The 17,619-nt window shown below is 52.7% G+C and overlaps 1 protein-coding gene across 4 annotated transcripts in view; it reads left to right on the top strand.

Moving 5' to 3' along the window:
- Positions 1 to 17,619, top strand: part of GPAT2 (glycerol-3-phosphate acyltransferase 2, mitochondrial) — a 170,802-nt gene that overhangs the window by 66,662 nt on the left and 86,521 nt on the right. Inside the window, exon 3 of one of the 4 annotated variants that reach the window (XM_043536524.1) lies at positions 11,637 to 11,713. The exons of the other annotated variants lie outside the window; for them this stretch is intronic. The gene's annotated coding sequence lies outside the window, so the exon portion shown is untranslated. The remainder of the gene's footprint in view (positions 1 to 11,636; positions 11,714 to 17,619) is intronic. 4 annotated transcript variants of the gene reach the window in all.

Genomic DNA, 17,619 nt, shown 5'->3' with positions numbered 1-17,619 from the left:
CTCAATGCTTTTTTTGCCTCTGTCTTCACGAACAAGGTCAGCTCCCAGACTGCTGCACTGGGCAGCACAGCATGGGGAGGGGGTGACCAGCCCTCTGTGGAGAAGAAGTGGTTCAGGACTATTTATAAAAGCTGGACGAGCACACGTCCATGGGGCCGGATGCGCTGCATCCGAGAGTGCTAAAGGAGTTGGCGGATGTGATTGCAGAGCCATTGGCCATTACCTTTGAAAACTCATGGCGATCGGGGGAGGTCCCAGAGGACTGGAAAAAGGCTAAGGTAGTGCCCATCTTCAAAAAAGGGAAGGAGGAGGATCTGGGGAACTACAGGCCAGTCAGCCTCACCTCAGTCCCTGGAAAAATCATGGAGCAGGTCCTCAAGGAATCAATTCTGAAGCACTTGGAGGAGAGGAAAGTGATCAGGAACAGTCAGCATGCATTCACCAAGGGCAAGTCATGCCTGACTAATCTAATTGCCTTCTATGACAAGATAACTGGCTCTGTGGATGAGGGGAAAGCAGTGGACGTGTTGTTCCTTGACTTTAGTAAAGCTTTTGATACAGACTTGCACGGTATTCTTGCCAGCAAGTTAAAGAAGTCTGGGCTGGATGAATGGACTATGAGGTGGATAGAAAGCTGGCTAGATCATCAGGCTCAACGGGTAGTGATCAATGGCTCCATGTCTAGTTGGCAGCCGGTATCAAGCAGAGTGCCCCAAGGGTCGGTCCTGGGGCCAGTTTTGTTCAATATGTTCATTAATGATCTGGAGGATGGTGTGGACTGCACCCTCAGCAAGTTCCCAGGTGACACTAAACTGGGAGGAGTGGTAGATACGCTGGAGGGTAGGGATAGGATACAGAGGGACCTAGACAAATTGGAGGATTGGGCCAAAAGAAATCTGAGGTTCAACAAGGACAAGTGCAGAGTCCTGCACTTAGGACGGAAGAATCCCATGCTCCGCTACAGACCAGGGACCGAATGGCTCGGCAGCAGTTCTGCAGAAAAGGACCTAGGGGTTACAGTGGACGAGAAGCTGGATGAGAGTCAACAGTGTGCCCTTGTTGCCAAGAAGGCCAGTGGCATTTTGGGATGTATAAGTAGGGGCATTGCCAGCAGATCAAGGGATGTGATCGTTCGCCTCTATTCAACATTGGTGAGGCTTCATCTGGAGTACTGTGTCCAGTTTGGGGCCCCACACTACAAGAATGATGTAAAAAAATTGGAAAGTGTCCAGCGGAGGGCAACAAAAATGGTTAGGGGACTGGAACACATGAGTTATGAGGAGAGACTGAGGGAACTGGGATTATTTAGTCTGCAGAAGAGAAGAATGAGAGGGGATTTGATAGCTACTTTCAACTACCTGAAAGGGGGTTCCAAAGAAGATGGATCTAGACTGTTCTCAGTGGTAGCAGATGACAGAACAAGGAGTAATGGTCTCAAGTTGCAGTGGGGGAGATTTAGGTTGGATATTAGGAAAAACTTTCTCTCTAGGAGGGTGGGGAAGCACTGGAATGGGTTACCTAGGGAGGTGGTGGAATCTCCTTCCTTTGAGGTTTTTAAGGTCAGGCTTAATAAAGCCCTGGCTGGGATGATTTAGTTGGGGATTGGTCCTGCTTTGAGCAGGGGGTTGGACTAGATGACCTCCTGAGGTCCCTTCCAACCCAATATTCTATGATTCTGAATAAAAGATCATCCCAAACAGAGCGCTCTCCATCCCCACCTGATCATGGTCAAGGAGGAAAGGACACTACTTCCTCTAATTCCCCAGATTTTGCCTGGTCATGGGAGGGGCAGGGGAGGACTTTGAATTCTGATTTGATACTAGGTTTTGTATGATCTTTGCTTACTCTTTCCACCTCTGCATTCCACTATTGCAAGAACACAGGGCAGAGATTGTTTCCTGCCTGCGTCTGTGTGCATCCTCACCAGTGTTCAGCGCTGAACCATAAACTGAGGTTCAAACAACATCTATACAGTAGGAATCCTCTCCCTGTTCCCCAAGAAAACTCCCAAAGGAGCCCATTTCCAGCTCTGCACAGAGTATTCATCTATACAAAATGTGCATCTTCTGGCATCTACCGTAGCCGGTCAGGAAACGGTTTACCCAACTCATGAAAGTTCTCGCGATTCTGAAAATGTTTCCCATTCCACAATGGGATGAACCTGAGCTCTTTAGAAATTTTCACAAAGAAATGACAGAGAGAGACCACCAGCCCTGAATAGCCAATAGCCCAGTGGTCAGGGCCCTTGGCTGGGGAGTGAGTGTCTCTACGAACTCTCGCTCACCAGTGTCACAACACACAAGTTGTTCTCTCTGGTGTGGATCCCAGGCACGTTCCAGTTTGCAGGGCTCAATCGCACCCTCCGCCCCAATAACTATTATATCTTGTTCAGTCTACATGGCAGTGAGCGCTGCACGCCACCTGAGATCAAACCAGATCAGGTGATGTCAGTTTGGCAGGGGATCAGTGCAATAGTTTGAGTCACAGGATTGCAAACAAAAATATCGTTAGAATGGGAATATTTTACTGACTGTCCCTTTTTTCCCTCGGCACAATATCTTGGGAGCCCACTGATCAAATCTGACATCAAATTTACAATTTTCAAGACTGTGCATGTAGATTTCAGAGGGCTTTGAAAAAAAAACAACCAGCTCTTAAACAGAAAACTAAGTTCCACTTTAACTACAGGATGGCGAAGACACTTCCTTTCCCCCCGATTTGTCTGTCTTGCCTGTTTAGATTCCAGCTCTTCAGAGCAGGAATGGTTTCTTACGGCGTGTGTACAGCCCCTAGCACAATCATACTCCGACTGAGGCTCGGGAGCCGCAATTGGCTCTTTAATGTGTCTCTTTGCAGCCCATGATATTAAAACATGGTGTTATTAACCAATCAGGATGCTTGTACTATGTTATTAACCAACTGTAACTGATAAAATAATACTTGGTCAGAATAATCAAGAAAATATATAAATAGGAAATGAAACAATGAATTCACATGACTGGCTCTTTTGGGTAATGCTGATCACTAATTTGGCTCCTGAACCACTGAACTCTGAGTGGTAGCTGATGACAGAACGAGGAGTGATGGTCTCAAGTTGCAGTGGGGGAGGTTTAGGTTGGATATTAGGAAAAACTTTTTCACTAGGAGGGTGGTGAAACTCTAGAATGCGTTACCTAGGGAGGTGGTGGAATCTCCTTCCTTAGAAGTTTTTAAGGTCAGGCTTGACGAAGTCCTGGCTGGGATGATTTAATTGGGGATCGGCCCTGCTTTGAGCAGGGGGTTGGACTAGACCTCCAGAAGTCTCTTCCAACCCTGATATTCTATGATTCTGTGAAGGTGAATGAAGTGTGTCAAAGCAGGACAGTCTGGCTACTAAATTCACTGCAGCCAAGTCTTTCAGGAGCTCTTGGGACTCTGGCTTTGCATCTGGCTTTTGCTTTGGAAGGATGGTCCAGTGGTTAGGCTGTTACCCTGCGTTGTGGGGAACCTGGGTCTGATTCCCTGCTCTTCCATATACTCCTTGTGACCTTGGGTCTCTCTGTGCTTGTTTGTTACCTGTACAACAGGGCTGAGAGCACTGGTGTGAGGGTACATACACTAATGCTTATGCAGTGCTCAGGTACTGAAGTACTTCAGATGAATAGCCAGGATATTATCTTTTCAGTGTTGGGGAGGGAGGGGATGGTCCCAGGTTGGGGCTTGATGCAGGAATCAGTGGCTGAAATCCTCTGGCCTGTCAGACTAGATGATCCCAATGGTCCTTTCCTGGCCTTAATCTGTGAAATCTGCCCTGGGCACTAACCCTATCCAGCTCCCTACAAGATCTGACCACAGTTCTATAGCCTGGGTGTGGTCTGCTGAACGTGGATGAAGTCTGCTCTGGTCTCCTGTGCTGATACATCGCATCTTGTCCGGCAGAGCAGCTGGGCTAAGCAGCTCCCCTCCCTCTGCCGCTCACTCCTGCAGTAGAGGAGCCGAACAGTGAGTCTAAGCTCTCACCAGCTGAAGCCCTCCACTGCTGTGAACCCCTGGGATTTTCAATCTCGTGATTGTCTGGAAAGCAGGAGGAGGGGGTTGCACTGGTGCATCCTCAACTTTAACCCAGCGCCGAGGGCGGGCCAAGCAGCATTTGGGTACCACGGGGATGAGAGATTACAGGGGGGCGGGGTAGGTGAGGGCCTAGCTACAGCGTTGTTTCCTTTTTGCTCACAGCCCCTGCTGGGTCACCAAGGGCCTGGGGAGTGGGTGGCTGGGAATAACCAGGCCTATCTGGTGAGATCTCCCTGCCTTTGCTTCTTTTCTCCCCCTGGTCTTCAACATTCTCAGCTGGAAGGCACTGACCAGTCACAGGGTGGGGCTGGGTCAACCCCCCTGCCATTTAAAGGGCAAGCCACCCCCCCCAGACACCATGCTGCTGACCTTCTATGACATGTCCATCCTCCCCTTTGCGGCCCTGGTCCCTCTTACTCAGCCATATTCCTGCCCCCCATTCTCTTTCCTGTGCACCTCATTTCATGGCCCCTCTCCTAAAAACAACCCTCCTCTCCCACCTGCCTTGGATTAATGTGCCTATATTCTGCTGAAGGCTAAAGGGTGCAAGCACGCACTGTTAAATCCCATATGGATAGGGTATGGATCCGGTCCCGTTTTCACAGTCTCTGGGCCTTCATGCTCTCTCATGCGTGTCGCCTCTGTGAGGTGAGGTACAATCATCCCCGTTTGCAGCTGAACCGCAGAAATACTAGGCAAGTTGCTCAAGGCCACATAAAGTCTGTGGCGGGGCTGGGATTTGAACCCTTGTCTCCAGGTAGCGCCCTAGCCACCGGGCCATCCATCCGGTCTGTCTTGATGTGAGGGGGTAGCGTGGCACTAGCAGATGGTGCTCTGATCTGAGAACAGGATTATAAACGCATGGGAATGACCTGGCGAACCCCCTTTCGCTCCCTAGCATGGAGGAAGGCTTGAAATGGCTTCCATTGTGTTACTGGACCAGGCCAGAGGTGGGGTGCTAGAGCAATGGGAGAGGTTCCCTTCCCTCCCACCCCCCCCATGAGTTGCTTTGCTATTGCTTTCCGAGCAAGGGGGGGACCCTGCCTCTCATCCCTCGCTTTGTAGTGTGCGGACCTCTGACAGTTGTGTCCCTGGGTGCCCAGCCACTGGAGGAAAGGACACTCCAGGGCACAGACTGGTGAGCGGGATTGTGGGGTGGGGAACAGGTCAGGAAGGCCAGAGACAAACCCAGGGTTCAGCAGTGCAGCCAGTGTTAATGTAGCCAGAGTAGATAGAAAATATCCTGCCTGTATGGTGCACCATCTTATCTCCTCCGGCCTGGGGGCCGTCTGCTTACTCTGGCATGCTTGCTTTGCCTCTGTCCTTCAGTAGTTTCCTGCTCCCATCTATGGGACAGCAAAGTGGCCTGACCTGTCATTCAGCCAGGATCTCCTGCATTTAAGCCAAAGTCCATGCCCCATTCTCCAGGTCACCCTGCCTCAGTTTCCCCTTCCATGATAGGGGACTAGGGCTTGCCTCTGTCTCAGGGGAGGGAAGGAGGAAGAGCTAGTTCAGGGGTCAAACGTGTTCTGCTGGATGGGCACAGCCAGATTGTGCAGGACCCTCCGCTTTTGTTTTCCCCCTTTTCTTCCATAAATGACAGTTTCTAGTTTCCCGGTCCTGGAACAGACTCTGCTTTGCCTTCCTGAGTCTGCCTGCTTGAAATGCTGGCTTGCACAGGTGGGAATACCCACCTCCATATCCATCTCATTGGAGAGCCAACTAAAATGGGAACATCACCTGTGCCCGTTGCATTGCTGATCATTTTAGCAGATGGGAAGGGAGTGGGAATGGGGGGGAGGGGGTGAGGAGAGGATGGGGAAGGGAGACACAGGACAGAAATCTCCCAGTTGGAGGGGGTCATACTTTTCCACTGAGTTACACTGAAGGTGACAGTAAGGTGCTTGATACCTAATAGTAACTAGGGGGTTAATTACAGCGTAAAGGTTGGATTCTACCCCTGACCTTTGTGCTAACTTCCTTGGGCATTTTGCTGGGGATGGAGGGCAAGGAGCGTGGACTCCTAAATGTATGCCCCGCCTCATCACTAAAAGTGAAATTGTCCCTCTATCCCTGAATGAATTTGGCCCCCTTTAGCTAATGGATCGTTGATTAAGCACATGGCTGAGTGAAAGCCCAGTGGTGGTGTAACTGGAGAGCTGTGACTCATGGGATCATTACAGTGACAGCTGGGAAAGGACCACAGGGTCAGCTAACTCCATCCTGCTGTCAGGGGCCAGCCTACAGTATATTCCCTAGGGCTTTGTCCTGCAGTAATCCGACCAACAACACTTCCGCCCCTTCCCTTGGGCGAATCCTCTCCCCTCTAGTAGATGCTGCAGTGGGGAAGCTTGGCTGGATACTCCGCCTGAGCTTCCTTAATTTAATTTCCTACCCTCCCCCACTTTGTCTCGCCCTAAATTCCTCTTCCCCCTCTACAGCGGCCCCCTCCCTCTGCTGGAGGAAGGTGGTTGTATCCCCACCGTAGGCGTTGCACCCACCCTACACCGCTGGAGTTGGCGTTGTGTGACTTGGGCGCAGATGATGGAGCACAGATCAGGGCACAGAACACGGACCGCCTGATATCAAAGGGATCAGCTTGAACCCTGGTGTTATGCCCAGGTGCATTCAGCCCAGCGAGATTCGTGGGGCAGCGGTTAGAACGGGCCCTGCTGCTGCTTGTCCTGTTTTCCCATGGGTTGAGTACGGCTGCCCAGGCAGGCCTGAGTCCCGGGTCTAGCTCTGCCAGAGGCCGGGCGCTCCTGGGTAAGGCTGGGGCACAGGCGGGAATGTGACACGGGGGGGTAAGGTGCCTGCGTTGCCCCTGCTCTCGGGATGAGTAGATCTAGCTGTCAGTCGGGTGTCTCTTTGACCGTACGAGCTGCGCTGCTAATCCCTCTCCACGCAGGCTGTAAATATCTGAGAACAAAGGCTCATCGCGCCTTTCCCTTCCATCAACGTGCCAGGTCCGGGATCTCGGCAGCCAGTGAGATCAGAATCCAGCCCCCAATGTTGCAGGGTGGAAGGCGTGGATGGGCTGAAATAAGATGGCTGTGGAAATTCCTCCCTCTGCTGGAGTCTTTCCTGGATGAGCGTCCACCTGAGGAGTGAGCAGGGTAATTTTATCCCTCTGTAGTGAGCCTGGGCAATTGATCCATGGAGCTGAGCTCGCTCCAGATGCTGCTCTCCTGGGTGAGAGGGCGTTGCTTCTGGGGCCAGATCTTGGGTGAAACTGGCACCAGTTTCCTCTCCCCCATCCTGTGGGGATAAACCAAATTCAATCCAGCACGTTCCCAAACTCTACATTCCCAGCTGGGCCACCCGCTTAGCTCCGGCTGAACGGGAGCTGTGCAATTCTCGTTTCGTGGTCTGTTTCTGGGTGGCTGATTTCCCCACCGTACCCACGCAGGCAATGACGGTAGGAGGGAATAGAAGCTGCTTGACTGCATCTTCCACCAACGCAAGCTGTAAAATGCAAGCGAACAGGCCGCTGCATCGTTTAAGGCCCTATTTGCACACCTCTCCCTGGCTTCCCTTTTTCAACCGCTGTTCCCGTTGCCCTGCCACCTGGTAGCTGATCTGGGTGAAACTCCAACTCGGCTGTGCCACATCAGGAGGTTTAAGCTCTTTGCGTCTTTAACACTGGCCTGGATCTGAGACCTTACTTGTGCATGTGGTTTTCGGGGGGAGTCCACCTGTTTTATATTACAGTAGCACCTAGCAGCACCCTGATCCTGGAGCAGGGCCCCATTGCACTCCGTGTGGGACAAAGACAGTCACTGCCCCCAAAGAGTTTACAGTCCAAGTACAAAACAAGAGACAGCAGGTGGGTACAGACAAGGAAAGCTCAAGGAAACAAGGTGAGGCTGGTCAGTAGGATAGACAGTGGGCTCAGCGCGACAGCTGCCCGTGGCTGAGATTTTTTTTCCCCCAGTCCTGGGGCTAGAAGAACCTGAAGAAGCAGGGGATTTGGGGGCAGAGGGGAGAGTAAGGGAGGAAACTTTTAACCTTTCCTTTGCAGACACTTGTGTAAATCCTTTGCTGTGGGAACCATGGACCCAGGCCAACTGGCCTCCCCAGTGCTCTTGTGTCGAACCACCAGCCGCCGTTCCCTCATGAGCACGTGGACTAGCGAGACCCCCCAGCTCTCTTTCAAAGAGGGGGCTCAACCTGGCCTTAACGGTGATGCCGCCACTTGCTCCTCCATAATAATGCCTTGCTCTCCTATCGTGCTTCTCCTCTTGACTTCTTTGCACGACTGCAGGGCCTCGGACGCCTGGTTAGGGAGCAGGATCTCGATGTGCTTTGCAGAGGAGGTCCGAATCCCCCATCTGTAAAACGGAGGGGGAGCTTGAGGCACCCAGAGGTACAGTGACTTGCCCAAGGTCACCCACTAGGCCAGTGCCAGAGCCAGGAGTTAAACCCAGGTCTCCTGAGTCCTATCTGGTCCCTTTCCACTCTGAGGAGTGAGGCGAAGCTTTCACCCATGTTCCACCCCCTCACCCTGGCAGCTTCGGCAGCTGTCCATGCTGTTCCTGTTTCCACTATTTTCAGCTTTAAGGGAGGAGGGGTTATCATAGAAGATTAGGGTTGGAAGAGACCTCAGGAGGTCATCTAGTCCAACCCCCTGCTCAAAGTAGGACCAACACCAACTAAATCATCCCAACCAGGGCTTTATCAAGCCAGGCCTTAAACCTCTAAGGATGGCAGATGTTCTGACAGAACAAGGAGTAATGGTCTCAAGTTGCAATGGGGGAGGTTTAGGTTGGATATTAGGAAAAACTTTTTCACTAGGAGGGTGGTGAAACACTGGAATGCGTTACCTAGGGAGGTGGTGGAATCTCCTTCCTTAGATATTTTTAAGGTCAGGCTTGACAAAGCCCTGGCTGGGATGATTTAGTTGGGATTGGTCCTGCTTTGAGCAGGGGGTTGGACTAGATGACCTCCTGAGGTCCCGTCCAACCCTGATATTCTATGGCGATTCCACCACCTCCCTAGGTAACCCATTCTAGTGCTTCACCACCCTCCTAGTGAGAGAGTTTTTCCTAATATCCAACCTAGACCTCCCCCACTGTAACTTGAGACCGTTACTCCTTGTTCTGTCATCTGCTACCACTGAGAACAGTCTAGATCCATCTTCTTTGGAACCCCCTTTCAGGTAGTTGAAGGCTGCTATCAAATCCCTCCTCACTCTTCTCTTCTGCAGACTAAATAACCCCAGTTCCCTCAGCCTCTCCTAGTAAGTCATGTGCCCCAGCCCCCTAATTGTTTCCATTGCCCTCCACTGGACTCTCTCCAATTTGTTCACATCCCTTCTGTAGTGGGGGGCCCAAAACTGGACAGTACTCCAGATGAGGCCTCACCAGTGCCAAATAGAGGGGAACGATCACATCCCTCGATCTGCTGGCAGTGCTCCTACTTATACAGCCCAATATGCTGTTGGCCTTCGTGGCATCAAGGGCACACTGCTGACCCATATCCACTTCTCATCCACTGTAATCCCCAGTGAAGAACTGCTGTTCAGCCAGTCGGTCCCCACCCTGTAGCGGTGCATGGGATTCTTCCATCCTAAGTGCAGGACTCTGCATTTGTCCTTGTTGAACCTCATGAGATTTCTTTTGGTCCAATCCTCCAATTTGTCTAGGTCCCTCTGGACCCTATCCCTACCCTCCAGCATATCTACCTCTGTCCTCCCCCCCCAGTTTAGTATCATCTGTGAACTTGCTGAGGGTGCAATTAATCCCATCATCCAGATCCTTGATAAAGATGTTGCACAAAACCGGCCCCAGGACCAACCCCTGGGGCACTCCGCTTGATACTGGCTGACAACTAGACATCGGTTCACCCCTGTGCTGACCCAGGAAGACAGTTTGTACCTTCCCAATGCAGGGGCTGGCTCAGCCAGGGTAGCCCTAGGCTAGGCCTCTGCTTCAAAGATCCCCATGGGGCTTTACAGCGGTGCAGAATAGGCAGGCTGTAAGAATACCCCACCCTACTCTGTCGTGGGCTCCTGCAGCAGAGCTGGCCATGCAGGGGCCGCAGTCTCTTGGCTAGGGTCATTTCCCATGGCTGCCATGACCTTCACTTCAGCCATATCGCACTGATGCAGCATGGAAAGCAAACAAGCAAGCGCCAGCTGGGTGCTGAGTTGAGTTACTGGAGTTCAGCCCTTTTAAGGCCACAGTTTCTGCCCATGCCTGCTCAGCTGGGAGCTAAAGGCTGCTGAAGTCTCTCCCTGCTCTGTGTTTCTTTCCTGGGTCCGGCTCATTGCTGGAGCTGGGGCAGTTTCCAGCGTGATTCATCATTGCAGAGCTGTCTGTGCTAAGTGTGGCCAAATCTCCGGCTATGGGAGCGCTTGTATGCGGGGAGACAGGTCTCATTAGTGAGAGACAAGCTGAGAATTTATTTCTTTTTCTCTGTGGCTTTGGCCAGAGCTGCCTGGGAATGAAAGGCTGGCCCAATCCCGGGGCTCGAATTCAGCAACGCTCTCATTACGAATCCAAATTGACTCCTGACCCATCCAGACCCGGAGTTATCTCAGTCTGCCTTTGTGTAAACTGTTTATATCTGGACATAGGCACTGGGGAGGCAGAGGGGAGAGATTAATTGAGAAGAAATATTAATTGCTAGTTTTGAATCGAGGGCCCCTTCCCGCTCCCATCAAAGGCAGTGGCAGTTGACCAAGTCCAAGGCTTTGTCTATACAGAAACTTGACCCGTTTAGTTAAACTGGTGTAACTGCTGCAGTGGAGGCTCTTAAACTGGTTTGGGACTGGCTTGCATTGAGCTGGGAAACTCTGGGGGTGGGCAACTCGCTAGATTCCTAAATCGCTGATTCAAATTCTGCCCTGGGCCTAGAAGCTGAACAACCATCAGGCGCTCTTAGCGGAGATGAAATTTTTGCCGGTTCTCAGCCTTCATCCCATTGGGCAGGTCCAGACTCAGGCAAGCCCCTGCTGCAGCCGGCGGTAACTTGCTCCAGTCTCAGCAAGGAGACCAAGGTTGAATGGGGCCTGGAGACCGAGCAGCTTTCTCTCCGTTAGCAGCCTAGTCTCCTGTTCGGGGCTGGAAGGGAAGATGCAGCAGAAGCTTGCCCTGCTGCTGTGGGAGCTGAGGCTCCAGAACTGCCACTTAGTGGGAGGCTGGGTATTGCGCTGGCACGCCGGAGATGCGAGTTCTAGCCCTGGTACTGCCTTGGACACATCTCTGTACCTCTACTTCTGTCTATTTCGGTGGTAAATAGATTCCTGGCAGGCACTGGCTCTTGCTGGGCAGCACCCAATACAGTGGGGCCAGATCTCAGCGGGGGTGGCTAGCTGCCGCCAATGCAATCATCTGGCACTTTCCCCGCCCTAAAATTCACACTGCGGTGTTAAAATCTCCAGCACTGAAATTACGCTGGGAGTTTTTTGTTTCATGCACAGATCTGATACCATAATGAGTGTGGCTATAAACACCTAGACCTTGCCACGGTGCAGTAGACACTTCAAGACACCGCTGCAGCCTCTGAGTGCTTGTGGCTGATTTTAAAGGACTGGGAATGTTCTCCAGTCCCCTGACAGGGTCTTTTATTTGCTTTGGTCCCAGCTGCTGCAACATCGCTGTTCTATTCCGCTGCCAGGGAAGCGTAGCCAGATGCGAGCGTCTGACTCAGCAAAAAGCAGGTACGGTATTGGGGGTTTGACAGTGTCAAATTAAATTTCCTTAGGCAAATACAGTATGCAGCAAAATCAAGTGAAGTGCAGGGAGAAATTGAATTAGCTAATTCGGTTAAGGCTGGGTGCAGGTGTAATACAGAGGATGGGCAATGAGGCAGCAGGGATGGGGTGCATGGTCCATGGGGCTCCCAGCAAGCCTTTGAAGTCCAGGGAGCTCAGTCACTTCACACCAGCTGTGTGTAGGGCCAGGCTGCCGGATCCCGTATGACCTCACACATGCAGCTGTACTGGCTGGGATGTGGAACCTTCTGCCACTCGCTCCCGGGTCTACAGCTGTCTGAGCGTCAGCCGCGGCCAGGTTTGCTGCTGCTTGTTCGGCTTGTGTGAAGTGAGTCTGTGGGCTCTCAGCCTGGAGGAGGAAGCCTCATGATCCACTCCCCCGTTTAATAGCTTAGAGGCTCGGAGGGACCGTTCAGTTCTGCAGAGTGCCCAGTAACTTGGGGCTGAGCATGACTTGAGTCAGGCCACAAGCTGCACATCAGTTGCCCATCTCAACAGCGGGGCTAAGGGTGAAATGCCCAGGCTTTCATCCCGGACGAGAGCCTCTCTAAAGCAAAGGCAGGCTAGTTGGTGGGTGCAGGAAGCAGGGGAACCCCTGATCTTGGGAGGGAGACCCGTGTCCTTGCTGCCTACTGTCAAGGATTTCACGGCTGCAGGCACCATCACCAAGGGCCTAACCAAAAGGACACATCCAGTGTTCATAAAGCAGGACTGGATAGTGTATGCCACTCGTTTGGCTCCAGCTTGGGAGTAGACCCTCTAGGAGGCTCACTGGGTGGGTTTATTAGGAACTGGATTAAGACCCTCCAGGGATAGCCAACAGGAAAGCCATGGGGTGGCAGTAGCTGGACTGGTACCAATTAGACCCCACTCCTGCTCTTGTTGGCCAGTTCTGGGGTGGCGGCAGCTTCTAGCCCCATATGGAAAAGAACGTTGCTGTCAGCTGCTGGAGGAAGCTGAATAGCAGCGGGGGCTCTGGCCTGGGTGCGAATCCCAGGCTCAAAGGGAGGAAACTTGCATTCCCTGGGTTCCCCCTAGGTTCCCCCCTCCCCCAGGCCTTTCTCTCCACTGCCAGGCAGTCAAAGACAAGAGCAAAGTACTTCCCTTAGGAAGGAGGGGGAAAAAAAAAAATCAAATGCCCAGCTACGCCATGAGAATAACAGGGTAGGCGGCAGTACGGCGGGAAAAGGTCTAGGCTGATCGTGGCTCACAAAGGGAATGAGTTGGAAATGTGAGGCCGTTGCTTTAAAAAAAAAAAAAAAAAAAAAAAAAAGGCTAATCTCGTTCTGGGGTGGGTTAACAGCAGCCTTGTCTGTGAGACGCAGGAGATAATCGTCCCTCTGTGCTCGGCGCTGGTGGGGCCTCGCTTGGGGTATTGTGTCTAATTCCGGGTGCTGTGTTTTAGGAAAGATGTGGATAACTTGGAGGCAGCAACAAAATGAGAGAACCTGGGCTGTGAGGGAAAGGTGAACAGTGGGCCTGTGCGGTCTTGAGGAAAGTAGACAGACGGGGAACCTAAGACGTCTTCCGATCTGTGAAGGGCTGTTATTAAAGAGAATAGGGGTCAGTTGTTCACCGAGTGCACTGACGGCAGGACAAGAAGCAATGGGCTTCATCTGCAGCAAGGGAGATTTAGGTTAGAGAGTAGGAAAAACTTTTGACCTCTAAGGAGAGTTGAGCACTGGAATAGCTTCCAAGGGCAGAAGCTCCCTAGCAGTGGGGGACCCACCGGTGCCCGAACCATAGCCCCAACCTTTGATCTCCCCTTCCCCCTTGTTCCAGCACCCCTGTCCAAGGGAGCTTTTAGGAACAGGTTGGACAAACACCTGTCCAGGCTGGTGCAGGTTTACTTGGTCCTGTCTCAGTGTAGGGAGGTGGATGGAGATGACCTCTCAAGGTCCAAGCCTACGTTCCTAGGCTTCTGGGCACTTCAGCCCCACATGCACTCACTTCCAAACACTCTCCCACTTTGAAACCCCTTTGATCTGGATTCTGAAAGGGTACTTAGCGGCGGGAGTGCTCGCGTTCCCTGCTGCAGAAGGGGTCGTGCTTTCAGCTCCTAGCTCTCCCGTTGTCTTCAGAGCAGCTACGTAGGTAGGAGTCGGCCCTTGGCCCCCAGCAGTTTTGTTCTGTTTTCTCTGCTTTGCTTTTATCTGTTGCTCTTGGTCTCGTTTGATCTTTCCCTCCCTACTCTCCTGTCTCTTTCTCTCCTGTTGTCTGAGCCGGCCTTTCTGGGCCAGATCCAAGCCGCCTCCTCCTGGCCATTCGGTGGGCTCGGCCAGTTGAATGGGAGTTTGCTGCTCAGGAGTGGGCCCCCGCTATCGTCTGTGCTCCTGGTTTGTCTTGTCCCCCCCGCCTCTTGGCTTGTGTGAGCCTGGCATTGATTTTAAATAGATCAAACTGACAGCCCTGGCTCCAGCAGCTCTGCTCCATCTGCCCCCGGCCAAGCCTGCCTTCATTTGCCGTAACAGCATCTCCTGCTGCACCTGAGTGAGGTCCCAGGCAAGCCATGCACTGTGGTGGGGGGACAGGGAAGCTCCCTCTCCCCCAAAATTCAGTGTTCTGGGCCTTGCTGGATCGTGGACAGCACGGGTGTGCCAATGCACTGCACCCATCCCCGCTCCTGCCGCAGTGGTCCTCTGGCGTGATTCAGCATTAGTGGATTGCAGCTCCCACCTGCCAGCCTGCCTCACATACGCTGCAGGGGCTCACTTCTCTCCCAGATCCCGTCTGTGCCACCTGAGCGCCTCAGTCTCTAGGGTATTTATCCTCACGTGCCCCTGGGGGCAGGGCAGGGCTGGTTTCCGTCTCTGCCCAATGGGGCGATGAGGCAAGCAGAGGCTAAGTGACTTGCCCAGGATCATGTAGGAAGTCTGTGGCAGAGTAGGAATTGCTCCTTGGCCTTTCTTCTGCAGCCCAGGCTAATGCCCTGACTGCCCTCCTGCCCCTTCCAACAGCTGCCCATGCAGACTCCCGGGGAGAAGCAATGTGGCCTCAGGATAGGAAATAATGAAGACCTGTGTTCTAATCCCAGCTGCACCTTTTGGTGCCTCTTTCTCCCCCAGGCCTCCTTTGTCTTGTCTGTTTAGAATGTCAGCTGTTGGGGGCAGGGACTGTCTCGCCCTCTGACTGTACAGCACCCTGGGGCCTGGTCTCCCTTGGAGCTATTAGACCCTGCCGCAAATAAATAACGAGGCTCATGGAAGCCAGTGGGACAATCTATGTGCTCAAAAACTCTGCAGGATGTGGGCCACCCCCTGCACAGTCAGACACCCAGACAAATGCACACTTCGGTGTTGTGTGTGCACACACACACCCCCACCCCTATGTTTCTATGATACACAATCCAGCAGGCACTCCAAGCAACTCATGCTCACAGGTACACAACACAGCGCCCACACCCTACTTACTTGTTGTCATGGAGTGCCCGGGCAATGCTCTGGAACTGCTCCCCATGAAGCCAGGCAGGACTCTGGGGCGGTCGCCTTCCGGTGAGCAGCCTGTCTGCAGGACACACAGCTCACACGGCTTCCACCTTCCTGGGTCTGACCTCGGAGCATTCAGCATCCTCTGCCCCTCCGTGCGCTTCCCCCCGCGAGTCCGCTCAGGCAGGGCTCCTGGGGAAGCCAGAGGGTCCTGCACCCCAACTTCGCAGTCAGACTTGACTCTCAGTCGGCCAGTAAAACAGAGGTTTATTAGATGACAGGAACATGGTCTAAAACAGAGCTTGCAGGTGCAGAGAACAGGACCCCTCAGCTGGGTCCATCCTGGGGGGGGGGGGGCAGTGAGCCAGACAACCACGTCTGCACTTCACTCCATGTCCCAGCCAGCCCCAAACTGAAAGTCCCTCCAGCCCCTCCTCCTCTGGGCTTTGTTCCTTTCCCGGGCCAGGAGGTCACCTGATTCCTTTGTTCTCCAACCCTTTAGCTCTCACCTTGCAGGGCAGAAGAGCTCAGGCCATCAGTTGCCAGGAAACAGGGTGTCGGCCATTCTCTGTGTCCAGACTCCTGCCCACACCTGCCCTCTAGGGCTCTGCAATGATCATACACCCTTACCCCACCCCCTAGATACTTAAGAACTTCATAGGGGAACTGAGTCACCCCCACACTATTCAGAGGAAACATTAAGAACAGTCCCACTTCGTCACACTTGTATGTCCTTTGTCTTTCTCTACCCTCTCCTTCACTCTCCTTCCTTCCTATTCTCTCCTGTAGCTCTGTCTTTCTCACCTCTTTAACCCCCCCCCCACCGCCCCCATCCACATTTCACTTGGAAACCCTGTCAGGATAAAGCTGTGACCCCAGAAATCAAACCCCGGGTGAACATAAGGGGAAATCTCAGAAATTGAATTAAAACAGCAGAACTAATAATGAATTTGGGCTTTCAGGCAGTGCCTCCTCATCCAATTAGAGCCTGAGGTTTGGACGAAATGGTTATGCAAACTATATAGGTGCACTGTACTGCAGCAGGGTTACCGTGCTTGTCCCTGAAATGCGCCTACTTCTGGGGTGGAATGTGGAGGGTGAACAACTTAGTGTGGGAAGGAAATTTCATCAGCCTGCAAGTGGGGAGGCAGAACGCAGGTCCCTCAGTGGGAATTTAGCTGGGACACAGGAGAACATCCCTTTAGGAGCTCTTTAAATAACCACAACTGGCCACGCCCTTGCTTTGAAGTCTCAGCCCAAGGACGGCATCTCAAAAGCACAGTGCCACCCTCGGAGATTGATTCAGCACCAGGAGAGCATCACCTGTGGAGTCCCCTGCGAGTGCTGGTCCCTGCAGCACTGCCCCCCCTCACCAGCGCCGGAGGGCCTCTCTCCCTGAGAGACTGCTGGAATGTCTATGCGGTGCTAAGAAACCTGCAGCCCCAAGTCTCCGGGTATGGATCAGCTGGCTTGGGCTGTGGGGGCTAGGACCATAAAACTGCCTGGTAGATGTTCAGGCTGGAACCCGGGCTCTCCAACCTCCCTCCCCCCTAGAATCTTAGAATATTAGGATTGGAAGAGATCTCAGGAGGTCATCTAGTCCAACCCCCTGCTCAAAGCAGGACCAATCCCCAATTTTTTTTTTTTTTTAAACCCGGCAGTTTTATAGCCCTGCAATCTGAGCCCTGTGGCCTAAGTTAGCTGACCCGGGGCCATGCAGTGTAGACAAACCCTCCGACTATGAGGTCTTGCTCCTGCTTAGAGCATGGCTGTGAGATCGGACCTAGGCAGAAGGAGTGTAAGACCCTGATTTCTCCCATCTGACAAACCAGAGGGTTTCCGTCCTAAACGGCCGTGGCTGTTTTTAAAACCGCTGTTAGGCGCCACTCTTGAAGTAGCTACATTTCAGTGGTGGGCAAAGTGATCCCTGTGCAGAACGATATAGGAAGTTGGTCTTGGATGATAAACTTGATCCAGTCTTCTCCTTAACCCTTCTCCAGCCTTTCAGCTCACTGCCCTCTCTCCACATCCCCTCCCCTAGCCAGGCTTAACTGGACTTCTACTTGGTGCCCAAGTGAATTGCATAGCAAAGCTTGGCTCTAGGAGAGAGGTGGGTTGAGGCAGGAGCTGAACTGAACCCAGGACTGCCAGTCCCAGTCCAAATTCCCTATCCCTTTCCTACCCCATTTGACCTGCAGCGGAGGCAGGAGTAGGTGTTACATTTGGGGTCAGCCTGAATATAAAGGGGGTTCCCTCTGGAATAGGAGGTCAGGGTCACACTGCCTGCAGGGGGCTGCAGGCTAGAGTTTTGACTCTGCAGCAGATCCCTTGTATTATTTAAAATGGGGGTTTTCTGCATTTATTTTCCCTCTGCTGACTGGGCAGGAATATTTAAAAGCCTATTAGCGCGTGCCCTAGTTTCCTGGA

Source organism: Chelonia mydas, chromosome 26 (genome assembly GCF_015237465.2).
Source record: "Chelonia mydas isolate rCheMyd1 chromosome 26, rCheMyd1.pri.v2, whole genome shotgun sequence".
Classification (NCBI taxonomy): Eukaryota; Metazoa; Chordata; order Testudines; family Cheloniidae; genus Chelonia; species Chelonia mydas.
This window is presented reverse-complemented; position numbering and strand designations above follow the sequence as displayed.